This window comes from Aegilops tauschii, chromosome 4, assembly GCF_002575655.3.
Source record: "Aegilops tauschii subsp. strangulata cultivar AL8/78 chromosome 4, Aet v6.0, whole genome shotgun sequence".
Lineage (NCBI taxonomy): Eukaryota > Viridiplantae > Streptophyta > Magnoliopsida > Poales > Poaceae > Aegilops > Aegilops tauschii.
Window position 1 is genome coordinate 395,417,548 of NC_053038.3, and position 14,582 is coordinate 395,432,129.

The following is a 14,582-nucleotide window of genomic DNA, read 5'->3' on the forward strand; positions in this document are numbered from 1 at the left end:
GAAAAAAATTGTGTTGATAATTGAACGTCGAGACACGGCGAACCACGCTGAATATGGGCCTATTCTCGCCCATATGGGCCCTTTATTCGCCGAAATGGGGCTGAAAAATGAGCCAGTTTCGGCGCCTGGGGGCGAGCTGGGGGCGACGATTGGGCGCAAAACCGCCCCCAGCGCCGATTGTATCACCGGCTCGCCCCCAGGGGCGATTTTTATGCGTCCTGGGGGGGCCAACGGCTGGAGATGCTCTAAGGCCAACTCCACCGCACGACCCCAAATCGTCCGGGTTTGTCTGTTTGGGTCTAAACGGACAAATAAAGCGGCCCAACACGCAAACCCATCCGCAAAAAAGGTCCGTTTCTGGTCCGCTTTGCCCCATCCCGAGCGCAAATTTGGTTTGGCTTTGCGGTCGAGCAGACATTGAACGGACGCTTTCTGCTCCTCCCTGGTCGCGCTTGTCCGGGCCTGGACCCACTTGTCACCCACTCATCATCCCACCGGTCTCTCTCCCTTTCTCTCTCTCTCTCCTCGTCACAACAGCTACAACAGCGATGGCTCCTCGGCAAAACGTGGCAGGGCCGGCACTGCTGGGGGCGCGCTGGCGGGCGTGGCCCCGGCGAGAGAGCGAGGCGCGGGCGAGCACGGAAGGCGAGGGCACGTGGTGGCAGGCGAGCCGGACGCGCGGGGCGAGGCGGCCGGCAGGCGAGGCGCGAGCGGGACGAGGCGACCGGAGGCGAGGCAGGCGCGCGCGGGGCGGCTGGTGGCGAGCGACGTGCCCGCAGCCCCGCCGTGACGGGAGCAGAGGAGGAGCGGCTAGGAGCGGGCGCGACGCGACAGGCGGGGCGGGGCGGAGGGCGCGGCGCGGCGACCGGGGCGTGGGCGCGCTGGCTGAGCTCGCTCGCGGCGGCTGGGGAGCAGCGGAGGGCGCGGGCACGGCCGAGCTTGCTCGCGGCGGCCGGGGCGCGGGGCGGAGGGCGCGGGCGCGCGGGCGGTGGAGCTGGCGGCCGCGGCCGAGCTCGCTCGCGGTGGCCGGGGCGCGGGGCGGAGGGCGCGGGCGGCGGTGCTTCCGGCAGCCGGGGCCGGGGCGCAGCGCGGCGGGCGGGTTGGCTGCTGCTGCCGTCGGCGAGGCGACGTCGAGCGGCAAGGCGACGCATGCTCTGGGGCGGCAGGCGTGTGGCTGGGGTCGGGACGTGGCGTGCGTAGTGCAGACGGACAAGATGGGGTCATCTGCTGCGTTGGGCGCGTCCAACAACAGCCAGACCTGGATGTCCGTTTTATCACCCATCGCTATCTCAAAGGGACAAAATCCGGCTAAATCGGACATCCGTTTAGGGTCGCGGGATGGAGTTGGCCTAAGAAGTAGACTCGAAAAGAAAAGAAAGAACGGATCTCTCCCGCGTTCAAGTCTTTGCGGTTGTCGGCCCACGGGCGAGGTGATGAGTAAATTCATAGTCGCCACGTGAGTGCATAGCTTGCGGCAGCCCCACCTGCTTGGCCGCGCGGCCGCCTCGGCGGTCGGCGCCGCAGCCTTGATCGACCGGCGGCGACCGGCTGGACGGCCAGCCTGGTCGTGCGGGTCGCTTGCGGGAACACGTATGGCGGCGTGCGTGCGGCAGCTGCTGGCTGTTGTCTGGAACCGAAGCCACCTGAATTCTCTGAACCTCTTTCTTTTTTTCCTTTTGCGGGGATTTTATTTTATGCACCTAGCCGCCATCCTGAATTTATAATCTCGTAACGTACGGATAAGGCATGTATCAGGTCAACATATGTATCCATCCAGGGATTGCGATCGAAGCGTTTCTTATGCGTGACGGCTGACAAACATCCGATGCGGCCATTGTTATTACGCAAGGCGTCACCTTCATAAGTATTGTACTCCAAAATCCAAATCCGCTCTTTGGATTTTGTATATACCACGTACGTACACTGGTAGCAATACACTGTCGGTATCCATCCTCTTGTCATGCGTGCATTATGCTGTTTTTGCCGGAAGCGAGTTTTGCGTACCTGTCAACTCTCTCGCACATACGACACGCCGTTCGCGTTCGCTTGCTTAACTTCATTTGAAAGAAATAAAATCATGACAAGCTTGATCTTCAAAGTTGTCATACTAAGTTTCGCTTTTGATTTCCTCCGTGATTTTCGTTTTTTTTAGCATTTTTTGATTTTTATTTGAAGACGTGTATTTCTAGGTGTATTTGAAGATGTGTTTTTATTTTTTCCGCCCTCAAGGCAATTTATTAACTTTGTGAACTATAATCTGACGGCACAACATGAACCAGATACTCAAGGATTACAACATGTATAATAGAACTATCAACAAGAAGAAGTGCCCCTTAGGACTACAAGAAGGATTGTGGCTGCACGAACGGATAATTAGGGGCTCAAAACGGACACGCACAGTCACTGATCGGGCGCGTCCGTGAGCATTTAAGGGGTCATATTTACTATGTCCGGTTGTAGAGGCTCTTAGCATAAAGTTGGGCAGCACCATTAGCACTCCTCGCTGAAAACTGGAACTTGAATCCGGGAAGTTGCAATACTGACTTTCGCTTCTGATTTCCTTCGGTTTTCAGTTCATTTCTTTCAGAAATTTTCATTTATTTTAGTTGAGGACGTGTATTTCTAAGTGGATTTGAAGATGCGCCTTTAAAAAAAATAACCAACATCAAGGCAATTTATTAACTTGTGGACCATAATCTAATTCAATGTCAACCAACTAGTCAGGGATTACAACATGAATAATAGAACTACCAACAAGAAGTAGTGCCCTATTAGCACAAAGATCGGCAGCACCATTAGCACTCCTCGCTGCAAACTGGAGCTTGAATCCCTAGAAGTTGTCATACTGACTTTCGCTTCCAATTTCATCCGTGTTTTTAGTTTTTTTTTTGGCAAAATCCATTTTTTTTATTTGAAGACGTGTATTTCTAGGTGCATTTTTATTTTAAATCCGCCCTCAAGGCAATTTATTAGCTCTAAGGCCTATAATTTGATTGCACTAGGTCAACCAAACAGTCGGATTACAACATGAATAATAGAACTATCAACAAGAAGAAGTGCCCTCTTAGCACAAAATTGGGTGGTACCATTAGCACTCCTCGCTGCAAACTGGAGCTTGAATCCCTAGAAGTTGTCATACTAACTTCACCTTCCAATTTCCTCGTGTTTTCGGGGTTTTCTTTGGAAAATTTTATTTTTTATTTCAAGACGTGTATTTCTAGGTGCATTTGAAGATATTTTTAAAAAAATTCTCCCTGAAGGCAATTTATTAACTATGCGAGCTATAATCCTATTGCACAATTTCAATAAGATAGTAAGGGATTACAACATGAATAATACAATTGTAAACAAGAAGAAGTTGTCATACTAACTTCACTTCTGATTTCCACCGTGTTTGTTGGGGTCTTTTCGGGCACATTTCATTTTTTTTATTTGAAGACGTGTGTTTCTAGGTGCATTTGAAGATGTGTTTTTTCTTTCAAATCCACCCTCAAGGCAATTTATTAACTTTACGACTATAATCTGATTGCACAACGTCAACCAGATAGTCAGGAATTATAACATGAATAATAGAACTATCAACAAGAAGAAGTGCCCCCTTAGCACAAAGATGGGCTTAACACTCCTCGATGCAAACTGGAGCTTGAATCCCTGTAAGTTGTCATACTGACTTCCGCTTCTGATTTCCTCCATCTACTCCTGTATTTTTTTAGCAAATTCCATTTTTTGTATTTAAAGACGTGTATTTCTAGGTGCAGTTGAAGATGTGTTTTTATTATATTTTTAAATGTTCCCTCAAGGCAATTTATCAACTCCATGTAATCTGATTGCACAACGTCAACTAGATAGTCAGGGATTATAGCAGGAATAATGGAACTATCAACTGTGGGAAACGTCGTACCCTAGCTCTGGGCGACGCCTGCGTGTTATATAGCCAGGGGCGCGACTCCCTGGATCGCGTACAAGAGGTTGAGATTACAACTTGGGAGAGAGGGAAGAGATATATCTAGTTACACAAGATAACAGAGAATACAAACTAACTATCTCTATCCCTATCTCTAGACTTCGGGTAGAAGGAAAGGGGACCGGCTAGGCCAGGTGATACGATGTATATGTGTCGTTTAACACCCTCCTTTAATCACAACTTGGTTAAGTTGAGATTACGCTTGAATTCCTCAAGGTTCCTTGTAGGTAATGCTTTTGTGAATCCATCTGCAACTTGATCACGTGAATGCACAAAACGAATCTTCAATTGCTTATTGGCGACCCTTTCTCGAACAAAGTGAAAATCTATCTCAATGTGTTTTGTCCTGGCATGAAACACTGGATTGGCAGATAGATAAGTGGCACCAAGATTATCACACCATAGACATGGAATTCGTGTGTGCTTCACACTGAGCTCTTTTAACATGGATTGAACCCATATAATCTCTGTTGTGGCATTGGCTAGTGCTTTATACTCAGCTTCTGTACTTGATCGTGACACTGTGGCTTGTTTCTTAGCACACCGAGATATTAAGTTTGGACCAAAGAATATTGCAAAACCACCAGTGGAGCGTCTGTCATCTGGACATCCTGCCCAGTCAGAATCAGAGAAAGCACTAACAAGAGTTGAAGAAGACTTGCTGAAAGTAAGACCAAGACTCATAGTATCTTTGACATATCTCACTATGCGCTTGGCAGCAGTCCAATGAGTTATAGTGGGAGCATGAAGGAACTGACATACTTTATTAACAGCAAAGAAAATATCAGGCTTTGTTAAAGTCAAGTACTGAAGAGCTCCCACTAAGCTTCTGTATCTGGTACTGTCTTCCTGACTCAAGATTTTTCCATCAGTGAGTGACAGTTTTTCTGTGCTAGATAGTGGTGTTGGTGAAGGCTTACATCCTTGTAACCCAACTCTCCTTACCAGATCAGTGGCATACTTTTCCTGAGAGAGATGCAAACTGTCTCCATGTCCCTTTACTTCAATTCCCAGAAAGAAGTGTAGATCTCCCAGATCCTTAAGGGCAAACTCAGCACTCAAATCCTTTAGCAGACCTGACACAGCTTCATTAGATGAACTTGTGACAATGATATCATCAACGTAGATGAGAACAAATATGGAGGTATTTGATTTATTATAAATGAACAAGGATGTGTCAGATTTTGAAGGAAGGAAACCAAGTGCCTGCAATTTCTGACTCAGTCGTGAGTACCACGCCCTGGGAGCCTGTTTCAGTCCATACAGAGCTTTGTCAAGTTTACATACATAGGATGGTTTGCTTTTACTTTCAAACCCAGGAGGTTGCTTCATATATACTTCCTCTTCCAGAACACCATGAAGGAACACGTTCTTGACATCTAGCTGTCTAAGGCACCATCCCCTGGAAACAGCAATAGACAATACAAGGCGAATAGTGGCAGCTTTAACAACGGGACTAAAAGTATCCTCATAGTCTATGCCATACCGCTGTTTAAAGCCCTTTGCAACGAGTCTAGCCTTGTAGCGACCTATGGTTCCATCAGATTTTCTCTTTATTCTGAAAACCCATTTGGAGTCAATCAAAATTTTACCTCGCCGTGGGGGAACCAAGTGCCATGTATTCTTCTTCCATACCCTTCTTCCACCGTGTGTCGCTGAATGCCTCTTCGGGAGTGCTAGGTTCACCTGTTGAACATGCCAAACCAAATTTCACAACTTGTTTGTAATTCACAGGTTTAGTTACCCCTCTCTGTAGGCGTGTACGCAGAGCAGCAGCTGTAGGAGACGCAGAAGATCCTGCTGGTGCGTGAGAGAGAGGCGATCCCAAGGCGATCCTGTCGGCGCTGCTGCAGCTTCCTCAGACGGATCGACCGGATCTTCTGTGGCTCCAGACGCCACTGGTTCCGTTGCATGTGGCACAGAGGATCCCGCGCTAGGTTGCCCATCATGCCGCAATGATGGACTGGGCCCAGGCGAATCCGCCGGATTGGTGCGGGCTGGGGGCCGCTCCCGAGCCGATGAGGGGACGCCACGTGCCGCAGGCTGGTTCGCTGACGCCACGCCTGGCGGGCGACACGGTCTCTAGCGCCTCGCCGTTCTGGCGCTCCTCCGATCTCGAGGAGGATCGACTGTGGGACTCCTGTGCTGCCGATCCCGATGAAGATTTGTCCCCTGGTGCTGGACACATAAAATGTGACGCGCTTGGAGCTCTTTCTTCACCCTTTTTTCACCTTTTTCTTCACCGATTTCTGTTGCATCATCACAAAGCTCATGCTCATGGTTATGAGAGTTAGTCAATAATTGATCATCAGAATTATTTCCCCCTAGATCAAGGCCGGTGAGACTTTGTGGTAGGATAAGAATTTCTTGACGAAGAAGTGCACCAGCGTTGGGATGAAGCTTAGAGAAGGGAAATTGTGTTTCGTCAAAGACAACGTCACGGGAAATATACACACGACCTGTAGGTATGTCAAGGCACTTAACACCTTTGTGTTAGTTGCTGTAACCAAGGAACACGCATTGCTTAGAGCAAAACATAAGCTTGCGATTGTTGTAGGGACGAAGATTGGGCCAGCATGCACACCCAAAGACACGAAGTGTTGTGTAATCTGGTTTTGTGTGAAGGAGTCTTTCCATGGGAGTTTCATTGTTTATGACACGACTAGGCAACATGTTGATAATGTGTACGGCAGAGAGGAATGCCTCATCCCAGAATTTGAGAGGCATGGAGGCGCCAGCTAGAAGTGCTAGACCAACTTCAACAATGTGCCTGTGTTTGCGCTCAGCAGACCCATTCTGTTGATGGGCATGTGGGCAAGACACGTGATGAGAAATTCCATGTTTTTGAAAGAAAGAGTTTAATTTTTCGTACTCCCCCCCCAGTCAGACTGGAGGGCAATGATTTTGCTATTGAATTTTCGTTCAACCAAGGCTTGGAAATTGAGAAAAACTTGGAAAACATCGGATCGTTTCTTAAGAAGGTAGATCCAAGAAAATTTGCTATAGTCGTCAATGAAACTCACGTAATATTTGTGTCTACCAACAGAAGAGGGTGCATGCCCCCACACATCAGAAAAAATAAGTTGCAAAGGCATGGTAGAAACACTAGTGGAAATTGGATACGGTAGTTGATGACTTTTGGCCTTTTCGCATGAGTCACAAATAGTTTCAACATCACGCTCACCAACATACGGGAGCTTATTTTTCCGAAGCAATCTTTCAACTAAAGAAAATGAAGCATGCCCTAATCGATCGTGCCATCGTGTTGAAGACACTTTGGTGGCACTGAGAACTTGTTTATTCAATCTTCTAATCTCCGGAATCAAGGGGTAAAGCCCACGAAAGCATCTACCTCGATATAGCACCTTCCTTGTTGCCTGATCCTTGATCAAAAAGAAGAAGGGGTCAAATTCAAGAAAGACATGATTATCAATGGCAATGCGATGAACGGGGAGGAGATTTTTAGACGCACTAGGGACATGCAAAATTTTGCGGAGATGAATTTTTCTATGAGGGGTTTTAATAACTGAATGACCAATGTGACTAATTTTCATACCTTCTCCACTGGCGGTGTGGATGTGATCTTTGCCACGGTACTTCTCTCGCATAGTCACCTTGTCAAGTTCGCCGGTGATGTGGTTTGTGGCGCCGCTGTCAACATACCAGTTGGTGTCGACGCCATAAGAACCATCAGCAGCTCCGGCCACCTTTTCATCTTGAGAGGAATCATCATCGTCTTCGTCAAAATGATACCAGCAGTCCTTGGCAGAGTGTCCCGGATTCCCACAGATTTGGCATCTGATCGTGTCGGGCCGAGACCTGTTGTTGGAGGAGCTGCCGTTGCGCCGGCCCCTGTTGTTGGTGTAGGAGGGCCGGCCGCCGCCGCCATTGCGTGCAGAATTGCTGCCGCCGCTGTTTCCTCCGCCGCTGATGCCCTTGCCCTTGTTGTTCCGTGGAGGGCCTCGATGACGAGAGCCCCCGCCTCGGCCGCGGGTGGCAACGTTGGCAGAAGACTTGAAGCGCCTCCTGCGCCTGCTCCTTGGTAGATGGCCACCCTTTGATCGAAGTTTCTCATCATTGAGAACAACTCATCAAGGGTAACCGGTGTGATCCGAGCGTCGAGGGCGGAGACTAGCGGTTGGTACTCCATGTCCAACCCATTGAGGATGTAGGAGATCAGCTCGTCATCTTGCAGGGGCTTGCCTGCCGCCGCAAGCTCGTCGGCGAAACCCCGCATGTATGCGAAGTAGGAGGCCACCGACTGCTGTCCCTTCTGCGCGTTCGTGAGCGACGCGCGGATGTTGTTGACGCGAGACAACGATGTGGACGAGAACATGCTCGCCAACGCTGTCCAGAGTTCGTGCGCGTGGGCGATCGAGGTCACCTGCACAAGCACTTCTTTGGAGAGGTTATTCAGAAGGTAACCAAGCACCTGTTGATCCTCCCTGATCCAAACCGAGTGAAGCGGGTTGGGGATGGTCTCCTCCTTGCCATCCTTATCCTTGCTGACGACGACCTTGGCCGGCTCCGGCATGCTGCCGTCCACGTAGCCGAAGAACCCTGCCCCCCGAAGCCGTGGCGTGATTTGGGTACGCCATAAGACGTAGTTGGTTCGGGTGAGACGCTCTGTGATCTGGCCAGAGAGGGTGGAGTTGGCGGCGCTTGAGGACGACATGGCTGGGGTTCGGTGGTAGGAGGAGGGATCGCTAGATGGGAAGAGTTAGGCTCTGATTACCATGTGGGAAACATCGTACCCTAGCTCTGGGCGACGCCTGCGCGTTATATAGCCAGGGGCGCGACTCCCTGGATCGCGTACAAGAGGTTGAGATTACAACTTGGGAAAGAGGGAAGAGATATATCTAGTTACACAAGATAACAGAGAATACGAACTAACTATATCTATCCCTATCTCTAGACTTCGGATACAAGGAAAGGGGACCGGCTAGGCCAGGTGATATGATGTATATGTGTCGTTTAACATCAACAAGAAGAAGTGCCCTCTTAGCACAAAGTTGGACAACACCATTAGCACTCCTCGCTGCAAACTAGAGCTTGAATCCCTGGAAATTGTCATACTAATTTTTTATATTCTGATTTCCTCCGTATTTTTTGAATTTTTGTTTTTTATTTGCAGATATGCATTTCTAGGTGCATTTGAAGATGTGTTTCTACCTTTTGAAATCCACCCTCAATGCAATTTATTAACTCCATGGATATTAACGAGATAGTCAGGGATTACAATATTAATAATAGAACTATCAACAAGAAGAAGTGCCCCCTTAGCACAAAGATAGGCAACACCATCATCACCCCTCACTCAAACTGGAGCTTGAATCCCTAAAAGTTGTCATACTGACTTTCGATTACAATTTCCTCCATGTTTTTTGGTTTTTTGGCAAATTGTTTTTATTTGAAGATGTGTTTTTTTAATCCACCCTCATGGCATTTTATTAACTCTACGACTACAATCAGATTGCACAATGTCAACTAGTAGGATTACAATATGAATAATAGAACTATCAACAAGAATAAGTGCCCCTTAGCACAAAGATGGGCAACACCATTAGCACTCTGATGTCTACTATGCAACCTTCTTCTTGTAGACTCGTGTTGGGCCTTCAAGCGCAGAGTTTTATAGGACAGTAGCAATTTTCCCTCAACTGGATGACCTAAGGTTTATCAATCTGTGGGAGGCGTAGGATGAAGATGGTCTCTCTCAAACAACCCTGCAACCAAATAACAAAGAGTCTCTTGTGTCCCCAACACACCCAATACAATGGTAAATTGTATAGGTGCACTAATTCGGCGAAGAGATGGTGATACAAGTGTAATATGGATAGTAGATATAGGTTTTTGTAATATGAAAATATGAAAACAACAAGTTAACTAGTAACAAAAGTGAGAAAAAACGGTATTGCAATGCTTGAAAACAAGGCCTAGGGTTCATACTTTCACTAGTGCAAAGTCTCTCAACAATGATAACATAATTAAATCATATGACAATCCCTCAACGTGCGACAAAGAGTCACTCCAAAGTTTCTACCGGAGAACGTAGGACGAAAACGTGCATCAACCCCTATGCATAGATTACCCCAATGTGACCTCGGGAATCCGCGAGTTGAGTGCCAAAACAAAACAATAGAACATCCCATTGTCACCACAGATATCCCATCGCAAGACATACATCAAGTGTTCTCAAATCCAATACTCAATCCAACATAACGAAACCTCAAACAACAAGACTCAATTCATCATAAGAAGGTAGAGGGGGAGAAACATGATAACCCACAAGTATAGAGGATCAATTGTAGCCTCTTTCGATAAGTAAGAGTGTCGAACCCAACGAGGAGCTCAAGGTAGAACAAATATTCCCTCAAGTTCTATCGACCACCAATACAACTCTATGCATGCTTAACGTTTGCTTTACCTAGAACAAGTATGAAACTAGAAGTACTTTGTAGGTGTAAAGGGATAGGTTTGCAAGATAATAAAGACCACATAAATAAAAGATAGGGGTTGTTTAGATAAAGAAACAACTAAGTTAGTTTTAGTAGAGAGCTTTTTGTCACAAGAAAGTTATTTGTCCCTAGGCAATCAATAACTAGACCGGTAATCATTATTGCAATGTTATATGAGGGAGAGGCATAAGCTAACATACTTTCTCTACTTGGATCATATGCACTTATGATTGGAACTCTAGCAAGCATCCGCAACTACTAAAGATCTTTAAGGTAAAACCCAACCATAGCATTAAAGTATCAGGTCCTCTTTACTCCCATACGCAAACAACCTACTTACTCGGGTATGTGCTTCTGTCACTCACGCCACCCACCATAAGCGAATCATGAACATATTGCAAACCCTACAACAGGGATCCCTCACGCTTGCACGACATGGAGAGCACCATAGGACATCACCAATAATAAAACATACAACTCAAACCAATCATGATCATCAATCAACCCATAGGACAAAACGAATCTACTCAAACCTCATAGGATAGCCATACATCATTGGGAAATAACATATAGCATTGAGCACCATGTTTAAGTAGAGATTACAGCGGGTAAAAGAGAGGTTACACCGCTGCATAGAGGGGGAGAGAGTTGGTGATGACAGCGGCGAAGTTGTTGGTGTAGATCGTCATCACGATGATGGCCCCGGCGGCGTTCTGGCGCCACCGGGAGAGAGGGGGAGAGAGCCCCCTCCTCCTTCCTTGACCTCCCCCCTAGATGGGAGGAGGGTTTCCCCTCTGGTCCTTGGCCCCCATGGAGGCAGAGGGGCGGGAGCCCCTCCGAGATTGGATCTCTCTCTGTTTACTTATGTTTCCGCGTTCCTCGATTCTGGCCTTTCAATGTTTCTTAAATTCCTCGAGATCCGTAACTCCAATTGGGCTGAAATTTTAAAACGATTTTTATCTGGATATTATCTTTCTTGTGGCGAAAGAAGGGCACCGACTGCCTTACGGGGTGGCCACAAGCCCCCTGGGTGCGCCCTGGGTAGGGGACACGCCTCCAGGGCTTGTGGGCCCCTCGGGCATCGTCTCACGTTGATTTCAATTCCCAAAATTCACATATATTGCAAAAAAAATCTCCGTAAGTTTTTATCGTGTTTGGACTTCGTTTGGTATGGATATTCTGCGAAACAAAAAACATGCAACAAACAGGAACTGGCACTGGGCACTGGATCATTATGTTAGTCCCAAAAATAGTATAAAAAGTTGCCAAAAGTATATGCAACTTGTAGAATATTGGCATGAAACAATAAAAAATTATAGATACGACGGAGACGTATCAAAACACCATATGATCCAACTATAGTAACAAAGCTCGCGGTACATCAAGATCGTGCCAAATCAAGCACACGAGAGAGAGATCAAACACATAGCTACTGGTACATACCCTCAGCCCCGAGGGTGAACTACTCCCTCCTCGTCATGGAGACCGCTGGGATGATGAAGATGGCCTCCGGTGATGATTTCCCCCTCCGGCAGGGTGCCGGAAAGGGCTCCCGATTGGATTTCGTGGCTACAGAGGCTTGCGGCGACAAAAGTTTCGATCTAGGGTTCTTTTCGGGGGTTTCCGTATTTGTAAGATTATTTGGCATTGGAAACAAGTGAGGGGGTGCCCGAGGGGCCCACGAGCTCGGGGGGCGCGCTGATACGCCCATTTTGCATCATGATTTCCTACTGTTATTTATAATGTTTTTATGCATAATAATGCTTTTGGGAGTAATTCTAATGCCTTTTCTCTCATAATATGCAAGGTCTACACAAAGAGGGAGAATACCGGCGGCTAGAATTCTAGACCTGAAAAAGCACGTCAGAGCTAGCTATTCTGTACAACTCCAAATAAGCTGAAACTTCACGGAGATTTTTGATGGATTATTTAAGAATTATTGGAGCAAATAACTACCAGAGGGGGCCCACCAGGTGGGCAGGACCCACCTGGGCGCTCCAGGGAGCCCAGGCGCGCCCTGCCGGGTTGTGCCCTCCTCGGCCTACCTCCGGTGCCCCCCTTCTGGTACATAAGTCATTTTGACCTAGAAAAAAATAAGGAGAGGACTTTCGGGATGAAGTGCCGCCGTCTCGAGGCGGAACTTGGGCAGGAGCACTTTTGCCCTCCGGCGGAGCGGTTCCGCTAGGGGAACTTCCCTCCCGGAGGGGGAAAACATCATCATCGTCATCACCAACAACTCTCCCATCTTTGGGAGGGCCATCTCCATCAAAATCTTCAACAACACCATCTCCTCTCAAACCCTAGTTCATCTCTTGTGTTCAATCTTTGTATTGGAACCTTAGATTGGTAGTTGTGGGTGACTAGTAGTGTTGATTACATCTTGTAGTTGATCACTATATGGTTTATTTGGTGGAAGATTATATGTTCAGATCCATTATGCTATTTAATACCCCTCTGAGCTTGAGCATGATTATCATTTGTGATTAGTTAGTTTTGTTCTTGAGGTCACGGGAGAAGTCATGTTGCAAGTAATCATGTGAACTTGATATGTGTTTGATATTTTGACGATATGTATGTTGTGATTCCCTTAGTGGTGTCATGTGAACGTCGACTACATGACACTTCACCATATTTGGGCCTAAGGGAATGCATTGTGGATTAGTTATTAGATGATGCCTTGCTAGAGTGACAGAAGATTAAACCCTAGTTTATGCACTACTTCGTAAGGGGCCGATTTGGATCCAAAAGTTTAATGCTATGGTTAGATTTTATCTTAATACATTTCTCGTAGTTGCGGATGCTTGCGAGGGGGTTAATCATAAGTAGGAGGTTTGTTCAAGTAAGAACAACACCTAAGCACCGATCCACCTACATATCAAATTATCAAAGTAGCGAACACGAATTGAACCAATATATGATGAAAGTGATATGATGAAATTCCCGTGTGCCCTCAAGAACGCTTTGCTTATTATAAGAGACTGTTTTGGCCTGTCCTTTGCCTCAAAAGGATTGGGCTACCTTGCTACATTTCTGTTACCGTTACCGTTACTTACTTGTTACAAATTATCTTGCTATCAAACAACCTGTCACCGGCTATTTCAGTGCTTCCAATTAATACCTTGCTGAAAACCACTTGTGCTCCTCGATGGGTTCGGCACTCTTACTTATCGAAATAACTACGATTGATCCCCTATACTTGTGGGTCATCATGCGCCCTAGGGGGTCGGGCGCGCCCCCATGTTTGTGGCCTCCTCGGTCACTTCCTGGCCCAGCTCCGGTGATTCGGGGGTCTCTTTTGGTTCATAAAAATCACGGTAAATTTTCAGCCCATTCTGAGAACTTTTATTTCTGCACAAAAAATGACACCGCGGTAGTTCTGCTGAAAATAGTCTCAGTCCGGGTTAGTACTAACCAAATCATACTAAAACCATATAAAATTGTTGTAAACATGGCATGAATACTTCATAAATTATAGATACATTGGAGATATTGGTTCGGGTATGATAGAACAAGTGCTAGCTTATCCGTATGCAGGAGATGGAACTGAACATCCTGATATGCATTTGATATATATGGATGAAATTTGTGGATTATTTAAGCTTGCAGGTGATACGACTCCAATGTGTCTATAATTTTTGAATGTTCCATGCTGTTATATTATCATTCTTGGATGTTTTACAATCATTTTATAGCAACTTTATATCATTTTTTGGGACTAAGACATAGTGCCCAGTGCCAGTTGTTGTTTTCTGCTTGTTTTTTACATCGCAGGAAATCAATATGAACCGAAGTCCAAATGCAGCGAAACTTTTTGTGGATTTTTTTGGCCCAGAAGACACTAGATGGGTCAGAGAAGGAGCTAGGGGGTGCTCCGAGGGGAGCTGATACGTCTCCAACGTATCTATAATTTTTGATTGTTCCATGCTATTATATTATCCATCTAGGATGTTTTATATGCATTTATATGTTGTTTTATATGATTTTTGGGACTAACCTATTAACCTAGAGCCCAGTGCCAGTTTATGTTTTTTCCTTGTTTTTGAGTATCGCAGAAAAGGAAAACCAAACGGGGTCCAATTGACCTGAAATTCAACGGAGATTGTTTTTGGACCAAAAGAAGCCCACGGAGCATCGGAGATGGGCCAGAAGAGTCCCAAGTC

The 14,582-nt window shown here is 46.7% G+C and overlaps 1 non-coding gene across 1 annotated transcript; it reads right to left on the minus strand.

The window, feature by feature from the left end:
* Window positions 1-8,023: 8,023 nt before the first annotated feature.
* Window positions 8,024-8,162, minus strand: LOC120963671 (small nucleolar RNA Z247). Its single transcript, XR_005755421.1, has one exon. It is a non-coding gene; the product is annotated as a small nucleolar RNA Z247 (small nucleolar RNA).
* Window positions 8,163-14,582: the final 6,420 nt, after the last annotated feature.